At 36.5% G+C, this 19,848-nt stretch overlaps 1 protein-coding gene across 3 annotated transcripts in view; it reads left to right on the plus strand.

Moving 5' to 3' along the window:
- Nucleotides 1-19,848, plus strand: part of FAF1 (Fas associated factor 1) — a 473,869-nt gene that overhangs the window by 349,616 nt on the left and 104,405 nt on the right. The window lies entirely within an intron of this gene.

A 19,848-nucleotide genomic window follows, 5' to 3' on the forward strand; every position in this document is an offset into this window, starting at 1 on the left:
TATTTTGTTCTATCCTCCATTTAATTCCTTAGTTCCTTTTATTTTACAATGACAAAAAATTGCAGTGTAGTTTCTTTTGAAAAACAGTGTTTGAGGGTTTTTTTTTATGACTGGCAATCAACAGCCATGTAATTGCTTTGTTATGTTTTACTAAAGAAGTCTGTTAAGTAGCACAACTTTGATACACTAGTAATAAGAGTTTGCAGGTTACAGAGACACCTGTGGTGACCAAAGCGACAGAAGCTGCTTATTAGAAAGAGCCAGTACAGCTGTGTCCTATTAACTCCTTATGACACTTTTTTAAAACACAAAATAAAGGCCTTGTTTAAGGCTTTAGAGCTATTTCTCAGTGAATTACAGGGCTATGAAGTATGATAGGATATTTCAATCTACATTTTTCAAGATGTGGCATCCTATTATTAAGTTACTGTCATGAAAATAAAAAGAAGTGCTATTAAAGACTGAAAATAGAAACATCCAGGAATTCAATTTAATAATCATTTATAGGAGCAAGAAACAGGGCAATGGGGAGAGAGGGAATGTAGCGATTTCTAGAATTTAAGATACTTGGCATCCTTATTCAAAATCAAATTCTATCCATATTACAAATTAAAAACTAAAGTATTACATTTCTCTCTAGAAAGCAAAAAATAAAATTATGTAGCTACCTTTCTTATACACCTCCTTATTAGTACTGTTAGGGCAAATGGGAAAATACATTCATGCATCATTAGGTGATTTCATCATTGTGCAAACATCACAGAGTGTACTTAACACAAACCTAGATGGTACAACCTACTACACCCTAGGCTATATGGTACTAATATGGTACTAGGCTTATGGGACCACTATTATATATATGGTCCTTTCTTGACTGCAGTGTTATTATGTAGCGACTGTACACAGTTTACAAATACAAGATGAAAACTCATTGTAATGCTATATTCCTAAAAGAGAGTAAAGGTAGATTTCCTTTTGATATATGAAATTGTGAGATAATTAATTAATTAGGCTGATTTATTGCCCCCAAAAGGGCTTAGCTTAGCCACAATTTCCTTACCACCTATCATAGATTCATCTAAATAAAATTGTCTAATTGAGTTTCCATTTCTATAATCTTACTTGGATTTTTATCACCACATTTATTGTTTGTCATGAAAATTGGTGGCATCATCCATTTGATGCTATTAACACCAGGTAACAAAACGTCCAACTTACTCAATTTGATAGAAGCTGCTACACTAATATTTATTCATCAGTGGGCTATATATCAAAAGTTGTGCCACCGTTTGCATATTACCAGACAGTTAAAATGAGACAGATTAATATGTGGAAATACAGAAGAGATTTCTAGGCATCACAAATAAGGTTGTTGCTGTGGGTTTCCTTTTAACTGTGATTTCTTTATTTCAAATGTAAAAATTTGGAAATAAATTTCTGATGGATGGCTTGTCTGGTCCTATATCTGGCTATCCTAGTTCAGGCTAATCATATAAATTTTGAGCCTGTAAGCCGTTATAGTCTGGATGCTTTCTTAGTGGTTTTCTGGGACTATTCCCTGATATGATAGCTGGGGACATTGATGCCCAAGATCGGAAGGGACTCGCTAAGTAAATTTACTTTTGCTCGAGAAATACTCTGATTAAGCCTACAGAAACATTAGTCCTCCACAATTTATTGTGAATCTCTCATGTGTGTAGAAGATAAGTGAAGGATATTGAACTAAGTGAATGCTTTGGTAAAGTTAACAGAATATGAATGTCAATTGTTATTTTAAGTTAAATTTTCTGATTTCTCTAACAAACCAAAATAAAAAAAGACAGATTTCTATAGAATGTTGCTGTTATACACCCCTGTGATGATGATGATGACTTGGATTTCCCACCTCCAAAATGATTCTCATAACTTTGTTTCTGAGTCGAATACTTAAGGTAACCAACCTATATCTGGATAAAACGGATTAGAATAATTTCTAGATTGATCTTGGAATATTCCAAATATGAACTGAGACAGGACACTTTAGCAACAATGATTATGTGCTTGGCTTCTCTCTCACTAAATTGTCATCTTCTGGAAAGGCTTATTCATTTTATTTGTCTCATTTAGCAGGGCACTTTACAAAATTTTAGGACAAAGAAACTCAAGCCTTTGGCAAATGAATTCCACCTAAGAATGTTGCTTATGATTTTGTTATTGTATATCTAAATAGAGGTTTCTTTCTTGGAAAACTCTGTACAGTCTTGTTGGCTGCCATGTCTAGTCAGATTTCAGGGCCATTCTTTCTTAAAGGAGTAGGCAGAAAGCCCTTGTTAGTTTTGAGAGGTGCTAGAGTGTATAATTTCTTAAATATCCATCTGAAAATTGATCCTGATAGCAACTGGAGGATTTACCTGTAAATGAAAGAGCTAAAAACAGATAGATAATAGTAAACAAGGAGATCCTGCAAATCACTTCTGGAATTGGCTAAAAAGTATCTTAAGAAAGGTAAATTTCCTTCATGTTTATTCTTTGCGTAAACATTTACAGAATTTTTAATATGAACCAGGAAAGATGCTATGCACTGAGGATAAAAAGTTGGAAAAGATACAGTGCAAATGCTCAAAACACTCATAGTCTAGTGAACAAGACAGACATAAGAGCTAATATGTAATGTGAAGTACGTGCCAGGTTCTTTGGGAGGGAGTATGGATGAACTTCATACTGAGTTACTCTACCTGAGGGGGCCAGGGAAGGACTTGAAAGAGATAACACATGGAAAGATGGAATTAGAATTTTACTCTTTCTATTAGGGATTTTTGTATTAGCAGCATCCTTAGTTTATTGGGTTGCAAATACTTGCTATTTTTACAAAAGAATATTGATATTTTTAAACCTCATAATTAGGTATCTGAAATGAAAGGTCAGTGATTTACATAATTGTGGAAGAGAGAAAAAATAGAAGCTGGCCAGCTGATATAATGCTATGGTGGTCTGAACTGGATTGAGGATTGAAGTCAACCAGTCAGGATAGACAGATCCCAAGAAGTTATTTTGTTAATGATTCTTCCCAGTGTTGGCGTACACTTACAGATAGACAGTGGAGCAGAGATCAGATAGTCTTTTGGATGTGTAACACAGAGAACACCATCATGGATTTAACTGATACAATAAAAATATTTTTAGTACAATATAGTCTTAGTGAATGAATGCTTGGGCTGTGAAAGAATAATTTCTTAAAATTCAGGGCAGATATCACCTCTGGGAAGTCTTGCCTCTCTCCATCCTTCTCTTGCCTCAGTCTAGGTTAAAATGCACATTCTGTATGCTCCCATAATATCCCTATACTGACTTGTGTTGATGGCACTCATTACATTGTATGATTATTGTCTGTCTCCCTGCTAGGTTGTCAGCTCCCCAAGGGAGCTATCTGTAATCTCAATGAGTTACACAGTGCCTTTAAAAAGTAAGTGTTATATTGGTAAATAAACAAATAATCTCTAGTAGGCTTATTGAAAAATAAAAGAGGACAGCTTGGGTAATGGAAAGAGCCTTGGAAATGCTGCTATCTCCCTCCAATTGTGTGGTCTTCCCCCACAGCCATTAATAGGACTACTAAAGCAAAAGCCTTCCTTCTCCTTACAGAATGAACTAAAAATGGCTAGACTGGGTACCTTGTGTTTTGCTGGCTTTGTAGTACCCCAGAATGTTTTGATCTATGCTCATGTGCCCCAGGCACCCACAGGCCGTCTGGCAAGAGGCTTGAATTCAAACCTAGATGAGTTCATTCAGTCGTTCCAGACTTTCTTTCCCAGACTCACCAAGTCTCTATGATATCCCTGAAGCAGTTGACCTCTCAAACTGGGCCATTGTGGATGATACTCTGAGACTTCTGCAATGGTGGTGGCATTGATTAAAGTAAACATGTCCATGGGACCATAGTGAGATATGCCCAGCAGCCAGGAAACTTCCATTTGGGCACCAGCGGAACTAAATATAGATAGCACTGTATAAAGCGCTTGCACAATAAGCATTAATTTTCTTCCCTCTATCAGAGCTATTTGGACACCTACTACATGCATGGGAACATTGGCACATAAGTCCCCTCAATGCTAAGCTGTTATCTCTTGGCTGAAGTTGCTTCATCAAGGAAAGCCACATAACATGAGTGGCACAGTAAACCACCAACATTAACGAGTAATACGTGGGTTAATGGGTATCTCTTGTTCTGACCAGGAGGGCCCACAAAGCAAATGTCTCACTTAGTCCATCCAGTATAGGTACTGATTTTGATTATCTAATTCTAGAAAACTTAAACATTGAATTTGATTATGATAGTGCCAACCGGGTTATCAGCCAGCTATGAGTGCTGAAGAATGAGTTGCTTGCATGGAAGTTCCTGAGGTGAAAATGTTTCACACATCAGTGTACATGCTACAAAGTGTTAAATTAGGCATTGCACACTATTTCTTAGCAGTATTCAGAGTAACTGCAAACAGTTCCCTAGGAATTACTGACAGTGCCTGAGTTACACAGGTTGCATGTAACATATACATAGCATTGTATTAAGTTTTGCATACACAGTACCAGTGTTCACAGACAGAATTCTATTTTCTGTCAATATTAGCTTTTGAACTTAATGCCCTTGCATGCAGTATTGCAGGTCACTGTAAACTGCTGCTGCTGTGCTGACAGGTACTTGTTAACCTTAATATTCAAGTGATAGTTTTCCACATTACTTAATCTTTGGCAAGAGTTAATTGACTTAAAGCTCTTATTATCTGTGCAGGCTGTCTTCACCTGCACTTTCCATCTCAGTAATTAGCCATATTCACAGTGGCTTACTCTTAATTCTAAACTACTTGGTGGTTCATGCCTGGCTGAAGCCTAGCTGACCATGTTACTCTAACCCTACACTTCCATTTGATCCAGTAAGTACAGCCCAGGTGTGGGGTCTGCATCGGAGACACAAGCAGTGTTAATTTCCAGCTGCTCCCCTAGGAGCAGATATGGATTCTGCAGAAGTACCTGCTAAAACAGATGGACATGTAGTGGTCAGGGTACTAAGACTTCCAGAGGGCCTTCATGCCAGATTTCTGTATAATTTTCCCCAAACTTCTTTATGCCCTTAGTGCTACATTTTCCTTCCAGTATTTTTAAAGGAAATGTATTGCCATCCTAAACATCCCAGGTCAAGGGCTTAATTAAGGCTTTAAAATAAAGGTTCCAAAACACCAGGAGAGTTTGTCATTTTCTCCCTGGTTTGTTTTGTGAAGAGGGAGGAGAGGAGGTGAGGAGGAACCCCTCCTGTTCCATGATTACATCCTACCCACTCATTTTCTCCTTTTCTCCTCTGCTTTTGATTTTTAGTGGCGGTCTTAACAGAATGTCAAGATCAATTTGCAGCATGGTTTAACTCAAGGTTTGCGTTCTGCCAGCAGCAATTGTCCCTGCAAACAATGCCGTGTGTTCTTGTAACTTCAGAAGCTTTTAGAAGGATCATGGCAAGGGCAGCATCTAATGACTTTATTAGTGTAGGATTTCAAAATGGGCTCAGTAATTGTTCATATCTCTTTGTCAGCAAGTCATAATTACTGCTCAGCATTGTCCAAGGGTTCACTTGTGAATAGTTTCCTAATAGTACTGAAAGGAAGGGAAAGAGGGGAAGGATAAAAGGTGATGGCCTCTTAGGATTGAGAACAAGGCAGTCTGTATATAGAGGATGGCTAAACTGTTTATAATGTAATACGTATTTTACTCTTTTTAAAAAATACATTATCTTTGTAAAAATGTTCTTTGAGGTACTTTTAAATTACCAGTTTACAAGCCTTTTTTACTTTGATTTGGGTACTCGCCACACTGCTGCCTAGTACTACAATCATAGCTGCTTGGTGGTGCATGCATTGTGTCTGAATCAAGCATTTGCATAAAAACTACAAATACTTTTCCTGGATGTTAATCTAATTAATGCTATTCAGGAAATAATACATTTAACTCAGATACAGTTATCTATGTGTTTTCACAGTCTCTGTGAAAACTATTGTTAGAAAAGAGTAATACAAAGGGGATACTGTTGACAAGACAATCCAAAAGAACAACATTGCAAGTTTGTATCAGATGTCATTTTTCTCATGGCTAGACCTTTCTTGTTACTCTACTAGTGTTCTCCTTGGTCTTTCTTGTAAACACTCTCTGTTTCAAGTATTCCAGGAATCTTGATTGTGAGAGTCGCAGAATTAAAAGAATCATTGCCTTCTCAATATATATGAGTTTGAGCCTAACGCCAAGCCTTTGCTGCTTCATTTGTTCTGTTGCCAAGTGTTTTCCTGTCCTGTGACTCCTTGTACTCATGTATAGTTATGGGCAAATATTCACTCTCAATGGCTAGTTATCCTAGTACTTTAGAATATACAGATTCAAATAAATATGACTGTCAGAGGTACTTGATCCAGTGTTTATATAGATGACAAAACATGAGTTATCTAGGGAAACAAATTCTAAAAATAAGACATTTCCAAAATGAAATATCTTTTTTCTAAAAAAGTAATATACCCCATTGTGTGTTTTGCTTTTCTTTTTGCCTGAAATTGAAAATATCTCAAGAGATTTATTTATTTTCTTAACTGTCTTGTCAGTGTTAATAATTTTTATATTCATGGCTGTTTCTAAAGAATTTTCACTATCATATCACCTATGCCATTTAAATTGGTAGCACATTGCTCCTCTTTCATAAATACTGGTGGTAAATCACTCAGAGAAATTATAAAAGTAACATTAGTTCAGTTGTATAAAACTGCCTATGGAAACTGGTTCCTCTGACATTTGTCCAGTATTTGTCTGTCAGTCTGCATAAATACTCATAGAGGTTTTAGTGCCCAATAATGATCTAATCTGCTAAATATACCACCAAAAATTGAAAGAGGAAATAACTGTTAGTCTGGAATTGGAGAGTAAGGCAGACTCCTGTTTCTTACATGTTTAGGTAATTGATTAGGGAATAGATTTGGTGTCTTCTCCTCAAGCATATGTTTGTATCTTTGAACTTGACTCCGTTATAGTAATAGAGAAAAATGACAGTTTTATGTTATTTGCAAGTAAAGGGTTAACTATAGGAATTTTTAAAAAGCCATCTGTTAATTTATCTACTGTTGGCTGACTCAGTCCATAGCCACAGCAACAATTTAAAGAATCCTCCTCAATGGTCTCCTTCCGTGATCTTTCCTTTCTTCCATACATGATCAGCACCAAGAAAGTCCTCTTTAATGTACTTTTCTACGCCTCGACTAAGGAAAGAGTGAGGCAGGTTTACATGAACAGTAAAGTAGCTCAATCTGAGGAATTATCTTGCCCAGTCCCGGTATCGAATAAGGTTTTGGAGGCTCTGAGTAGCTCCCACATAAGTTACTCAACAACCACAGCAGCAAAAATTTATTATTTGGCTATTATGAAAGCTATGTAAGTATTAACTTATTATTCTTAAAGCAAAAGCTACACTCATTTAAATATGTCAGTTGCTGTTGTTAAAAGACTGTGCCTTTCTCTACAACTATTTCCTCACTGTGTGTGCAGTTAGATGTCAGTCATAAAATTTAGAGCAATTAAGAAATGAGAGTCAGTCCGGGAGTATGAAGAACAGACGTTATTAGGCGAGTGTTATAACATTTCTAGATCTTTTTCTCCTCTATAAAACTGGAGGGGGGTGGCTGACCTATTTGACCTTAGACTTTTGATCTTTTATCTCTAAAATTCTGTGGCTTTCTGATAACTTGGACACAACTGTTTTCAATAGAAAAACGAGAGGTAAGCAAGAATAGTTTTAAAAATAAATGTTAGTAAAGTTTGTAAGTAGATTATAGCATACTGCCCTTACCAGCTTATGATGATCTAGTCGGAGTGACCTTTGAGTGTAGCCAAGGAGGCTACAATCATTTTCTGCCTCTTACACCAATAAAGGCAGTTTCCTTACCCTTAGAACTGTCCTCCAGGCTCATGCCGTTTGTGACAGGAGCTTCTCCTGAGAAAGTATCAATAGCTAAGAGCAAGACAATCACTATTGCTTTAAAAAAAAACTAAACATGTAATAACAACTGCAGCCATTAATTAGACACCTACTATGTGCCAGACACTGTATGTATAAGCTTATTTAATCCTCACTCTATATACGTTATGCATTTAACCACACTTCTGCAAAGTAAATAGCAAAGGTCCCATTTCACATATGAGGAAACTATTTTTGGCTCAGAGAGGTTGTGTAACTTACCCAAGGTCATGCAAATGGTTGTATGAGATATAAATCCCAAATCTACCTATGCTTTTCTACTACATAATGCTTCTTGTCCCATGACCTTGTCAAGCTGGATTATTCAACAACAAAAATGTACTGAATAACTGTGTGCAAAGCCCTGTGGGGGATATAAGAGAAGTATAAGACATGGACCTTTTGCTCAGGAAACAAACGTAAGAATCACCAAATCTTAGAGTCAGGGCTTAGAAGCGTTCTTAGTCAGCATCCAATTTGCAGCCATGCAGGCATTTTCCCTTAAAATGCTTAACAAATATTACTACAGTCTGTACCTGAATACTGCTAGGGAGAGAGTAATGGAAGATTCAAAAGACAGTATGTTTTTGAGGTGCTCTAAAAGCTGGAAAAGGTTGTTACTACAATGTTTCTTCCTATAAAGAACTGCTGCAACTTTCTCTCTTTTGGTTCTGGTTTTGCCCTTGGAATTCCCTGAAATAAGCCTAACTTCTCTTCTGCATTACAGTCCCTTTGTCAATTTAACCACAGCTATCTTGTTGCCCTAATTTTCTTGCCTTTTCTTACCAGACAAATTTATTTCTTTCTGTTGTTCCTCATATGATAGGGTGTCCAGAGCCAGCCCGTTCTAAAGGTGCAGGAATCAAGCATAGTACTCCGGAGGCTTGTCTGGTGCTATGCTATGCTCAAGTCTGTTCTGTAATTTTCTTATTGACTCCTGTTGAACTGAGGGTGTCAGCTACACCCTCTACCAGTTTTTCGGGTATGAGGCTGCTCAGAATGTGCTGGGTCTGAGTTGTTATTAAACCAGATCTCTGCTATTCTCTGCTAACGCAATTGATTGACAAGATCTTTTTAAGTTTGGATTCTATTGAGTCTCCCAGGTTTTATCCCTCATAAATGATACCTTAACTCCTTATCATCTCTACTCCTGTTATCATTCTTGATAATCCTCTCAGTTCTTATACATGTCTAACTCCAGAAAAATTTTCTTCTTCTCCTTATTTACCACATTTAGATGTGGTCATCGATAGAAACTATATCACCTCATGTATTTTGATTTCAAACATCTGGCTCTGACCAGCACTTCCTATCCTACTTACTTGCTCAAGTATCATCATTGCTAAAGTTTTTTGATCTCATCATGCCCTCCAATCTATTGACCCCACCACTTCACTCCATCCATCCTTTTCTGTCTCCAGTATTCACTTCCCTCCTTGTCCTGTTTAGATTTCAAGGTCCATCATTATCACTTCCTTGTAATTTCTTAAACTCCCTCCCCTCTGTCTCCTCGCATTGTAGTCACTTTGTTGAACCCATGTATCCACCTTCTCTATGCCTGTGCCGTTAAGGTTGAACACTGCTAAAGACGGTCACACTGACTGATTCTTTTTTCTTTTTTTTTAAAGATTTTATTTTTTTCCTTTTTCTCCTCAAAGCCCCCAGTACATAGTTGTATATTCTTCGTTGTGGGTCCTTCTAGTTGTGGCATGTGGGACGCTGTCTCAGCATGGTTTGATGAGCAGTGCCATGTCCTTGCCCAGGATTCGAACCAACGAAACACTGGTCCGCCTGCAGCAGAGCATGCAAACTTAACCACTCGGCCATGGGTCCAGCCCCCTGATTCTTTTTCTAAATAAACACAAACTTCAAATGAGTACACAGTAATGTTGAGCAAGCCTACTGTGATTCTCTAGTTAGTTCTCTTTCTCAGGTGAGATGTTTATTTCATACTACTCCTTGTGCACTAAACATCTCATGTCCCTCTCTACTCCCATTCCCAGCTGCCCTCACTAGTTAACTGAGAAAACAGAAATCATCAGATAGAAATGATCCTAAGTTTTTGTTCTTCAGGTCTCAGTTTAAATGTCTCCTCTTCAAAAAGTCCTGATGAACCTTTCTAGAGAAGGTTTCTCTACCATCATTCTCTTTCATGGTATTCTCCTAGAACTCTTTATAATAAGCCGTTACTTTTCCTTATTTTTAAATTTTTTTCTAATTCTTCCACTAGAATATAAGCTTCGTAAGGGCAAGAATTGCATTGGTCTTTTTCACGTTTGTTTCTGACCATGATACTCAATAATTATTTGTTAGATGTTATAAGAATGCAGGCTCTCATAGTTAGTTGGCCTTGTTGTATTCTTAATAACCCATGCTGCCTCCCAGTCATCACTACTATATTCTTTCTTTTTTTAAAATTTAATTAATTTTTATTGAGGTAACATTGGTTTATATAACATTATATAGATTTCAGGTGTAGGTCATTATATTTCCATTTCTATGTAGACTACATCACATTCACCACCCAAAGACCTTTTGTCATCTGTCACTGTACACATGTGCCCTTTTACCCCATTTTATATTCTTTTTAAGTGTTCATAAACCATTTGTCTGAGTGACTTTTCTAGATTTTTGTAGGGGACTGAGGTTGAGTTTATTGCTCTGTGCTTTTTGAAAATCAAGGTATGTACTTGTCTTTAGGGACGCAGATTGCTCAGGTGATAGTCATTTCTATCATCATTTATTCTAACCTTTACTGTCCCGTTTATTCTTCCTATCCATTTCTTATCCGGTAAAGTATATATTAAGCATTTATTGTACCATATATTGGCTTGAATTGGGAAAACATTCTTACTCCCCTTATTTTCTCTCCTATATATATGTCTAAGTTTTTCCATTTAGCATTTATAATTTGCCTACTTAAAAATGGATATACTAGTTATACAAGAATAAATACAATATAAAACAGGAAAATAAAAAATAAAATCAGATGAAAATCAATTAAAAGTGGCAAATAATAAGTGTTTATAAACACCTGGGTTGACTTACGTTTTGTACATAAACACTGAATTCAGCTCTGTAATTCTAGCAGCTGAAAGAGAAAAAGGAAATGTGATAAGCATATCCTCATTTATTCATCTACCCGTACAGTATGTATTTGTTGAGTTTCTATTATGTACCAGGTACTGTGCCCTAAAGTTTACAGTTTACTATTTCCAGTTCTCATTGTCTGATTAAAGGAAGCCTAATAGTTCATCTCAAGATTTCCTGGCACTGAATTTTGTTGCGTCATTTTCTATTTGAGAGCTATTAGAAAACATAATAGACAGTAACTTTTACTGTTGTTTTGCATAAGACAGATTATTTTAAATAGTTGTTTCTTAAATCAATCCCCTGTAAAAGCAGAGGGCTTTGTATTAAATCTCTTTTCAGTATTGGTGATTCTGTAGGGAGCTTAGGTGATGTGGTCCTTAAATATTCATTTTTGATGACCTAACTCATAAGAGGTGTAGAGCTTAGAAGAAAAGCCTGCATAGTCAACCTGTCCATTCAACTCTCTGTCAAACATCAGCCGTCTCAGGTGAGCCTTTGTCAAGTGCTAGGTTGTAATTGATTCTTGCTTGAAAGCTTTGATGAGTGACCGAAGTGCTAATAGTCCGTGCTGTTGGTCATTTATCTTTTAAACACTTTCCTCCTGTGTGTGAGATTTTTTACTAACGCTCTCCCACATTTTTTTATCCAGTAGAATGATAGTTCTGTTCAAATACATAAGGAAATTATGTATAAATGTCAAGGTTCAAGAGAAACTAACTCTGAAATCATGCTGGAAAGTATTTATATAATAATAAAATCTCCAAATTTTGCAGTGGAAAAAATTGGAGAACATGACAACATGACAAAATATATACCTTTACTTCAAATCTCTACCCTAGAATAGGGCATGATCTTATCTTATGGTGATGCTAATGGATACTATAGAAGTTCCATAGCAATATAATACAGTGCCAAGCATGCTGCTAAGCATAATTCCTTGTTTAGTAATATGAGTCTGAGATTGCTGTTATAACTTATTTTAGAAAACATTTTGCCATATCCTTAATTTGGTGCGGAGGGGAGAAAGGAAAAACCAATTTTGACCCTGAAGCACATAAGAGGGAGTAAAAAAAAAATTATTAATCCACAGACCAATTCTAAAAGCAAGTATCATTATCTTAATTTTATATATGAGAAAGCTAAGGCTTCGAAAGATTTAGTTATCCAGAGAAACAACTAGTAAGTGACAAAATCAGGTTTGTTTGACTCCAGAGTCTTTGTTCTTCCCACAGTGTTGTGCTGCTTGCAATAATTCCTACTTCCTACTTTCAGTCAGTGGGTGGTGACAGGATAAAATTATGTAAAAACTGCAGTATGCTCAAAATCAGGAGGGAAGCTTAGAGTCATGAACTTGTGGACCAATACCTGCTTATTTTGAGGGCCCAAATGACCTGTGGATGTGGAAGCACAGTGAAAGAGGTCTTGGAGACCATGATAATTCATGCCAACTGTCTTAATTAAACTGATTTCAGAAGTAGTTGGAAGAGGAAAAGGAAGGTTTTATGGTCAACATTGTCATCATGAAGATAAAGGTTACTGAAGCATGAATTGGCCCAGTCATGCAACAAATACACATTAGTCACTAGGTGCTAGGAATGAGGAGGTGAGTAAGAGATGACTCCTGTTCTCCTAATAGCTGTCTAGGAGCACCATCTTGAAACACACAGTTCTTCCTGACTTCTAAGTACCCATTCCCTTCTCTGATTCCCTACAGCAGTTAGTCTGAACCGCTAATCCTAGGCCCTGGTTGTATACCAGATTATGTTTCCTGTTTGGGGGTCTTGATTTATCAAACCCAAAATATCCTTAGTATCTTAAGGACAGAAACTATGTCTTATCTTGTCATATATTTAGTAGGCCCTCATAAATATTGATTGGTAAAAGGCAAAATGCAGAAGAAATATTGTCTGGCATTTAACATAAACTTGCTCTCTTATACAGCTCCTGGAAAATGCATCTACTCTTTACATTGCTAGAGAAGGAATTTCTGCATTTGATAAGAGATTGGATTAGGTGTTCTCTATTATCCCTATACAGGGTACTTAAAATAAATGTTTATGTTCTTACCAGTGGTAAGAAAAAAGATAGTCAATTATCTATTTATGATTATTGTCCCTCCAAAAACTTACTATAAATTAGTCCATGTAGATTAGCTACAGCCCTGCCATTAAACAGGCCTGTCAGTGCCTCAAAGCCTTTTCACTTGAGTGATTTATAAATGACAACAAGGAGCTAGATTAAGAAGTTATTTCGTTCTTTCAAACTCTGGCTCCTAATCTATTGAGACAATTTAACAGTTTACTGTTACTGGGAAGTCTAAGCCTCAGACAGGTGAGAGAGAGATGCTTCTTATATTAAATCTTCCCAAAAATCTCATCGTGTGTTTTCTTAAATTTGCCTTTAGTTTGACTGTGTTCTCTAACATGCCTATGATATTTGCATTTGTGTGGAGAGCATATATCATCCTTTTAGAAAACAATTTGATAATATGTATCAATAGTCATTAAGTGATTCTGCCCTTTTACCCTAAAATTTCATTTCACACTTTTTTTCTTGAGGAAGTACTTTAGAATATTTATCACAATATTATTTATAATGATTAAAAAAAGAAAGAAAAATCTAATTTTAGGTCAATAGTTATGAATATGGCAATGCATACATCTACTCAGTGGAATATTATTCAGCCATTTAGAATGCTGGTTCATTGCTATTGTGTAGAAGGCTAAAAAACTGTATCCGCCCAGACAATGATTACCACAAAAAGGAAAAGATATATTTGAACATAAGACTGATAAGAAATAGGCAAATGTGATTAACATTGTGTTAAAAGTTTATGGAATTGATATTACATGTAATTTTTCTTTATTTTTGTAAGGGAGTTACTGTCTTTCAAACCTGATATTTATTTCATGATTGGCTGTTACATTCACGTTAATGAAAACTCAAAAGGCGTAAAACAATATGTAATAAAAAGTCTCCTGCTTCGTCCTGTCTCTAAGTTATGCTCCCCAGAGGCAGTGTTATAAGTTTCTTATTTATCTATCCATAAATTATTCTAATATTTAAAAACCTGATATATGGGCTGGCCCAGTGGCACAGTGGTTAAGTTTGCATGCTCTGCTTCAGTGGCCCGGGGTTCACGGATTCAGATCCCAGGTGTGAACCTATGCACTGCTTGTCAAGCCATGCTGTGGCAGGTGTCCCACGTATAAAGTAGAGGAAGATGGGCACAGATGTTAGCTCAGGGCTAATCTTCCTCAAAATAATAAAATAAATTTGAAAAGAAACTAGTGTATTTTTATTTTCCCAAATTTTACACAAGTGGTAAACACTATTTAACACCTTGCTTTTTCCATAACATTATACAGTCCTGTGTCACTTAATGACAGGGACACGTTCTGAGAAATGTGTCATTAGGCAATTTGGTCATTGTTTGAACATCATAGAGTGTACTTACACAGATATAGATGGTATAGCCTACTACACACCTAGGCTATATGGTACTAATCTGGGAGCCCCGTCGTGTATGCGGTCCCTCATTGACCGAAATGTCATTATGTGGAGCATGACTGTATCTTAAAGATATTCTGTGTCAGTTCATAAAGAACTCTTTCTGTTTTATGGCTGCATAGTATTCCTTTAAATTCTATAAAATGATGTAATTTACTTAACAAGATTCTATTGGTGAACGTTTGAGTTATGCCCAATATTCTATTACAAACCTACAGTAATTACCTGTGCATAGAAGAGATTTCCACATGAAAATATATCTATAGAATAAATTCCCAGTTGTAGGAGTGCTAGGTTAAGAGTATGTGTGCGTTTTTAATTTTAATAAATATTGGAAAATTGCCCACAAGGGAGTTGGTACCAATTTCACTCCTACTAACTGTACAATAGTGCCTGTTTTCCTGTAACCTGTATTACCAAGTTTTTTTCTCTCTCCTAATTTGACAGATGAAAAATGGTTTCTTATTGTAGCTTTAATAGGAGTTAACTCACTATGAGTTATTTTGACTATCTTTTCACATGTTTATGAGCCATTACTGTTTCCATTTCTGGGAGCTTTTATATATTGTTGGTTGATCTTTTTCTTATTGTTTTGTAAGAGTTCTTTATATATTAGGGAAGTTAGTCCTTTTTCTGTGGTTTGAAATTCAGATTTTTTTCCCCTGTTCATCATTTATCTTTTGGTCTTGTTGTGGTGTTTTTTGCCATGTAAAAATAGTCAAAATTATCAATTTTGTCTTCTATGCTTCATTCTGCCCCAGCTGTACTAACCCGTATTTGCTGTTCTCTCTGCCTGGAATTCTCTTCCCAGAGATGTGTGTTTCACTTCCCCCTTCACCTTTTGAGTTTTTGATCAAATATCAACTTCTCAGTGAGACTTTTCGTGACTATTTCATACTGTAACCTCCCCTTCCCTGCATCATTTTTCCTCCATCACCTGGAGTTCACAGCCTTTGGAGGTAGTTGTTGGTCTCACATCAGATTGCAGCTCACCTATACAAATGAAGTAAGTGAGAATTAACATCTTCAACATGGTCATCACATCAGGCGACTAGACACTGGATCCAGTGAAGCCACCATTGCCCCAAACATTTTGGGGACGACTTCTTTAAGAATTGCCTTCAGAGACAGTTTAAAGCCCTACAAGGAAAGCAGTCTTGTGTCCTCAAAGCAGTGTTTCTCAAAGTGTTGTTTATTAACCACTTGCATCAGAATCACATTGGCAGCTTATTAAAAAGGCAGTTTCTTGGGCCTTACCCCAGATGAGAATCAGAATCTCCAAGGGATAGAGCTGGGAACTTGCCTTTTAAATAAACTCCCTAGGTGATTTCTAGGCCATTAAAACTTGAAGGTCACTGCCTGTATAGTCAGTGTCCCCCAGCTTAGTCATATCTCTTGTTTACCTCAGTTTGAACCAAAGACTTTGAACTGTTTCCAAAATTCAAAGCCACCCTCAAAGGACAAAGGGGCATGTGCCAGGGGTACTGAAGATCATTCCCAATGGGAACTCCAGAAATGAGCCGAACAATAGGATGGTCATGCAGACTTGTGGAAATGATGTTGTGGTAGGAGAGAAAACTCTTTGGCTGGCCTGGTTGTGGTATGCTTAACAGTGCTAGTCTCACTTCACACATTAAAAAACCTCTGCTTAAATCTCCCTATTAAAGGAAAAAGGAGAAGAAAGGAGCATTGTGTGCTGGTTAGATAGGTAGATGATCTGTAAGGTCCTTTCTCTATCTTATATTCTGGTTTTTCTACCAATTTACATAAATGTGATTGAACAAACCCTAGACACATGAATGAATGTGTGTAAGTAATGAGGCTTTTTGCTATAGCAAAAACTGCTAGTTTGGTCTGTTTTAAAGGGAGGAGCCTCCTTAGACCAAAATGGCTTTAAAAGTAGTAGCATAAGGTTAACAGCTGTAGTGTGTACAAACAACTTGCCCCAAACTCTTGAGTAATACTGGACAAGTCCTGTAGCTCAGTAACCTGAAGTTCTTTTGCTCAGTAACCTCCCATTTTGGAGAAATGTTTCACACATTCTCAGAATGACATTTAATGTGTTCAATGGCTCAAGGGTAAGCAGCCAGAAGTTTTGATATCGATTCTTGGTTTTAAATTAATTAACATTACTAAACATAAATATATTAAAAAGAAAATAGTTATTTTAGTTTCATATCCACTTTTAAATGTTTTTTAGAATTGCACAGCTGCAGCATCTATAATTGTGTTTTCTTATTTTCCAAAGATTAATATCTGCACCTTCATTCTCTGAATGAAAATAAAACCAGTGACTGTTTCTGTGTAATTAACAATTCTTTGATGCTATATCTTGCTATGCAAAAAATCTTCATTTTAATCCTGAAAGTAATTATGATAAAATGTTAAATATCATTATATAATTAATAAAATAGCTACCACTTTTAAGGGCCTACCATATTCTCGGCGCAATTCTGAGCGCCTTTTGTATCTTCTAGGAATATAAGTGTTTTAACGATAAGTGTTAGTCCCACTTTACGTCTGAGGCTCCTTTAAACTCATGGAAGTCACGTTGAAATGTAATAATCAGGAAGCCTCGGCAAAGCAGTTGGCAGCCTTGTGCCCTCCATTTTTTATAAAATGTGCCTCCTTTTACGTTACCTGGTATATAGTATGTAGACTGTAAATGTTTGTGGAATTTCATTGCCCTCCTCCTAAATTGCTGTGTTTCTTTTAGTATGTGTTTTATTTTGGAGTACAACTTAGTAAAAGTCAGTGACATGCAGTTATGACTTTAATAGAAAGAAACTAAACTATATCCTGATTTGAATTAGAATGAGATTATTTTTTCCCATATCTGATTTATTAGTAATCCTGCTTTCTATTAGCAAGATAGAAAAGATGTATGCTTCAGAGACTGGAAATTTTACTAATGATTAATATATGCTAGCCATTAGATGTTCTGTTATTTTTATCCCCAAACTTTAGATTAAAAGATAAGATTTTGTCTTACCTTTCAATTTTGGATTCTAATAGCAAGAACTGGTGAATATGAACTACTAATTATATTTTGTTTCTTCACCAAGGCCAAAGTTTGAGACTTCCCCCTCCCTAACCACCCCTTCCCAACCCACCTCCCTCCACCCCCAGGGACCAATGAGTTGTTTTATCCTACCTGATTTGTGAATAACCATCTTCTTTCATTCACTTTCTCTTCCCTTCCTTTTTCTTTCCCTTCCTCCCTCCCTCATTTTACCCCCTTAGTGAGGGCATTTATTCTTGGTCTTTTCAAATCTGTCACTTTAGCTTTTGGCTTTGGGAGTTGGTCTGGCAGCTTGTTATTTCCCCTCCTCAAATAGGTCTATGATGAGTAGGTTATTTGATTTATTAAAATCTTTTATAATTAAAAAACAAAGCCATTTCTCCTTGCCACAGAACACTTGTCATTGCTTCTCCCATTGGGTTTGAAATTGCAGGAATCCAATTGCTGTGGAAACCATTTATCCCTTCATGACGCCTGGCTGTGATGAACACCATATGTAGTTAGGTTGGCAACTTTGGTGCTGCCACTAGATGCAATGGCACATTTTTATCTCTTCAGAAGGAAGAAAATACCACAATTAGGAGAATCACATTTTTCTCTTAAAATAACTTGTTTTTCCTGTGTCTGTTTTGATTCTAATGTTTTGAACTGGATTTTTGCTGCAAATAGTGTGCTGCGAGTGATCTGGAGAGGAAGAAGTAGAGCCTCCCAGCCATGAGACAGATTGATATCTGTGAAGTTCTTGTAAATGTAATGGAAGGTACTGACAAATAGGAATTTTGTATTTTGGGGCTGTCTGTTGGCTCTATAGGCTTGTGATGATTGCAATTTGAAAGTCTCAAAGTAAACATGATTCAGATCTTAAGAAGATTAATCAGATTAATTAAAATTTTAACAAAGTCTCTCTTTGATTAGAACAAATTGTTAGTTAAGGCCACTAGAAAACATCAAGTGACTGCGTGGTCCCTGTATTATATCTTAACTGCTTCCAAAATATTAGAATGATTTGCCAATACCTGGTAGAAAATTGACCACTTTGTTGTTTTTCATAGTTAATTGAATGGCTAATGTGCCTTTGAAGCCTGTACCTCTCTTGAATATGTTTTGTTTAGTTTTGAAATTTGTGTTATATATTAATGTAAACCAAATAAGATTCCTACATTTTCATAATTATTTTCCTTTCTAACTCATTTTCACAAAAAGAAAATTTGGGAATACACAATTTACAGGCAAAATTGTCTTGAAATTGAATTCTTCAAACCACTAAGCCAGCCAGCCTGCCTGTCTGCCTGCCTGTCTGCCTGCCTGCCTTTCTTTCCTTCCTTCCTTTTTTGGGGGTGCCCTGTTTAGTTAGTACTTAATATCTCTTGTGAGGCTAGTGCTGTGATGGCATCTACTGTGTGATATCCACTTAATCCATTGGTGTGAAAGCAACAAGGACTTATTTTCTCCCTTTTGTAGGAAATGGCATTCCAACTGTTTTTTGACATCTTTAATTTCAGAGGTTGCCAGTGATCAGATCAGGGTCAAGATTGACTTCAAATATTTTAGTGAGAAGCGGAAAGAAAAATGAGATCCTGACTTTCTAGTCTCCTGATCTACACATCTCCATTGATGAATTAAAGCTATATGGGTGTGAAATTTGGTAGGGAGGCTTAGGCTGCTTGAGCACCTTTTATCCCATAATAGTTGTGGAATGTGAAGATCTGAATTTTCATGGGGGCACTGATATTTCATGGCCAACAATGGGTTTCTTAAGGACTTGTCATTTCAAATTGCCGTGAGGTCTGGTTATTGCTGCTCTAAATGTGTGTATGAACCTGCCTCCCGATGAACTTACTGTAGTGGTGCTAACTTGTCTTGACGCTCTTGCCCACAGTTCTAGTGGCCCTTAACACGGTCTATTTCTGTAGTGACAGCACAAGTTTTGTGGAGAATTCAACCTAAATTTCTGGGATGAATTTCTATAGACAAGAAATATATTGGCTTTAAAAATTAAGAGGTTTGATTCTGTTTTGAATTTGGATATCCAATGAATCTGAGCACATGACATTTTAATGCCGTTTGTCTTTTCAAATAGATTTACCTTCTAATGCATGTGACGACAGGACTTTGCTCATCGGCTAGAACATACATTTCAGAGGAGTTGTTACCTAAAATATTATCATAAGGCATAAGAAAACACGCGATTTAAGTTGCCTTTCATGAA

This window comes from Equus quagga, chromosome 5 (assembly GCF_021613505.1).
Source record: "Equus quagga isolate Etosha38 chromosome 5, UCLA_HA_Equagga_1.0, whole genome shotgun sequence".
In the NCBI taxonomy this organism is placed as follows: Eukaryota; Metazoa; Chordata; class Mammalia; order Perissodactyla; family Equidae; genus Equus; species Equus quagga.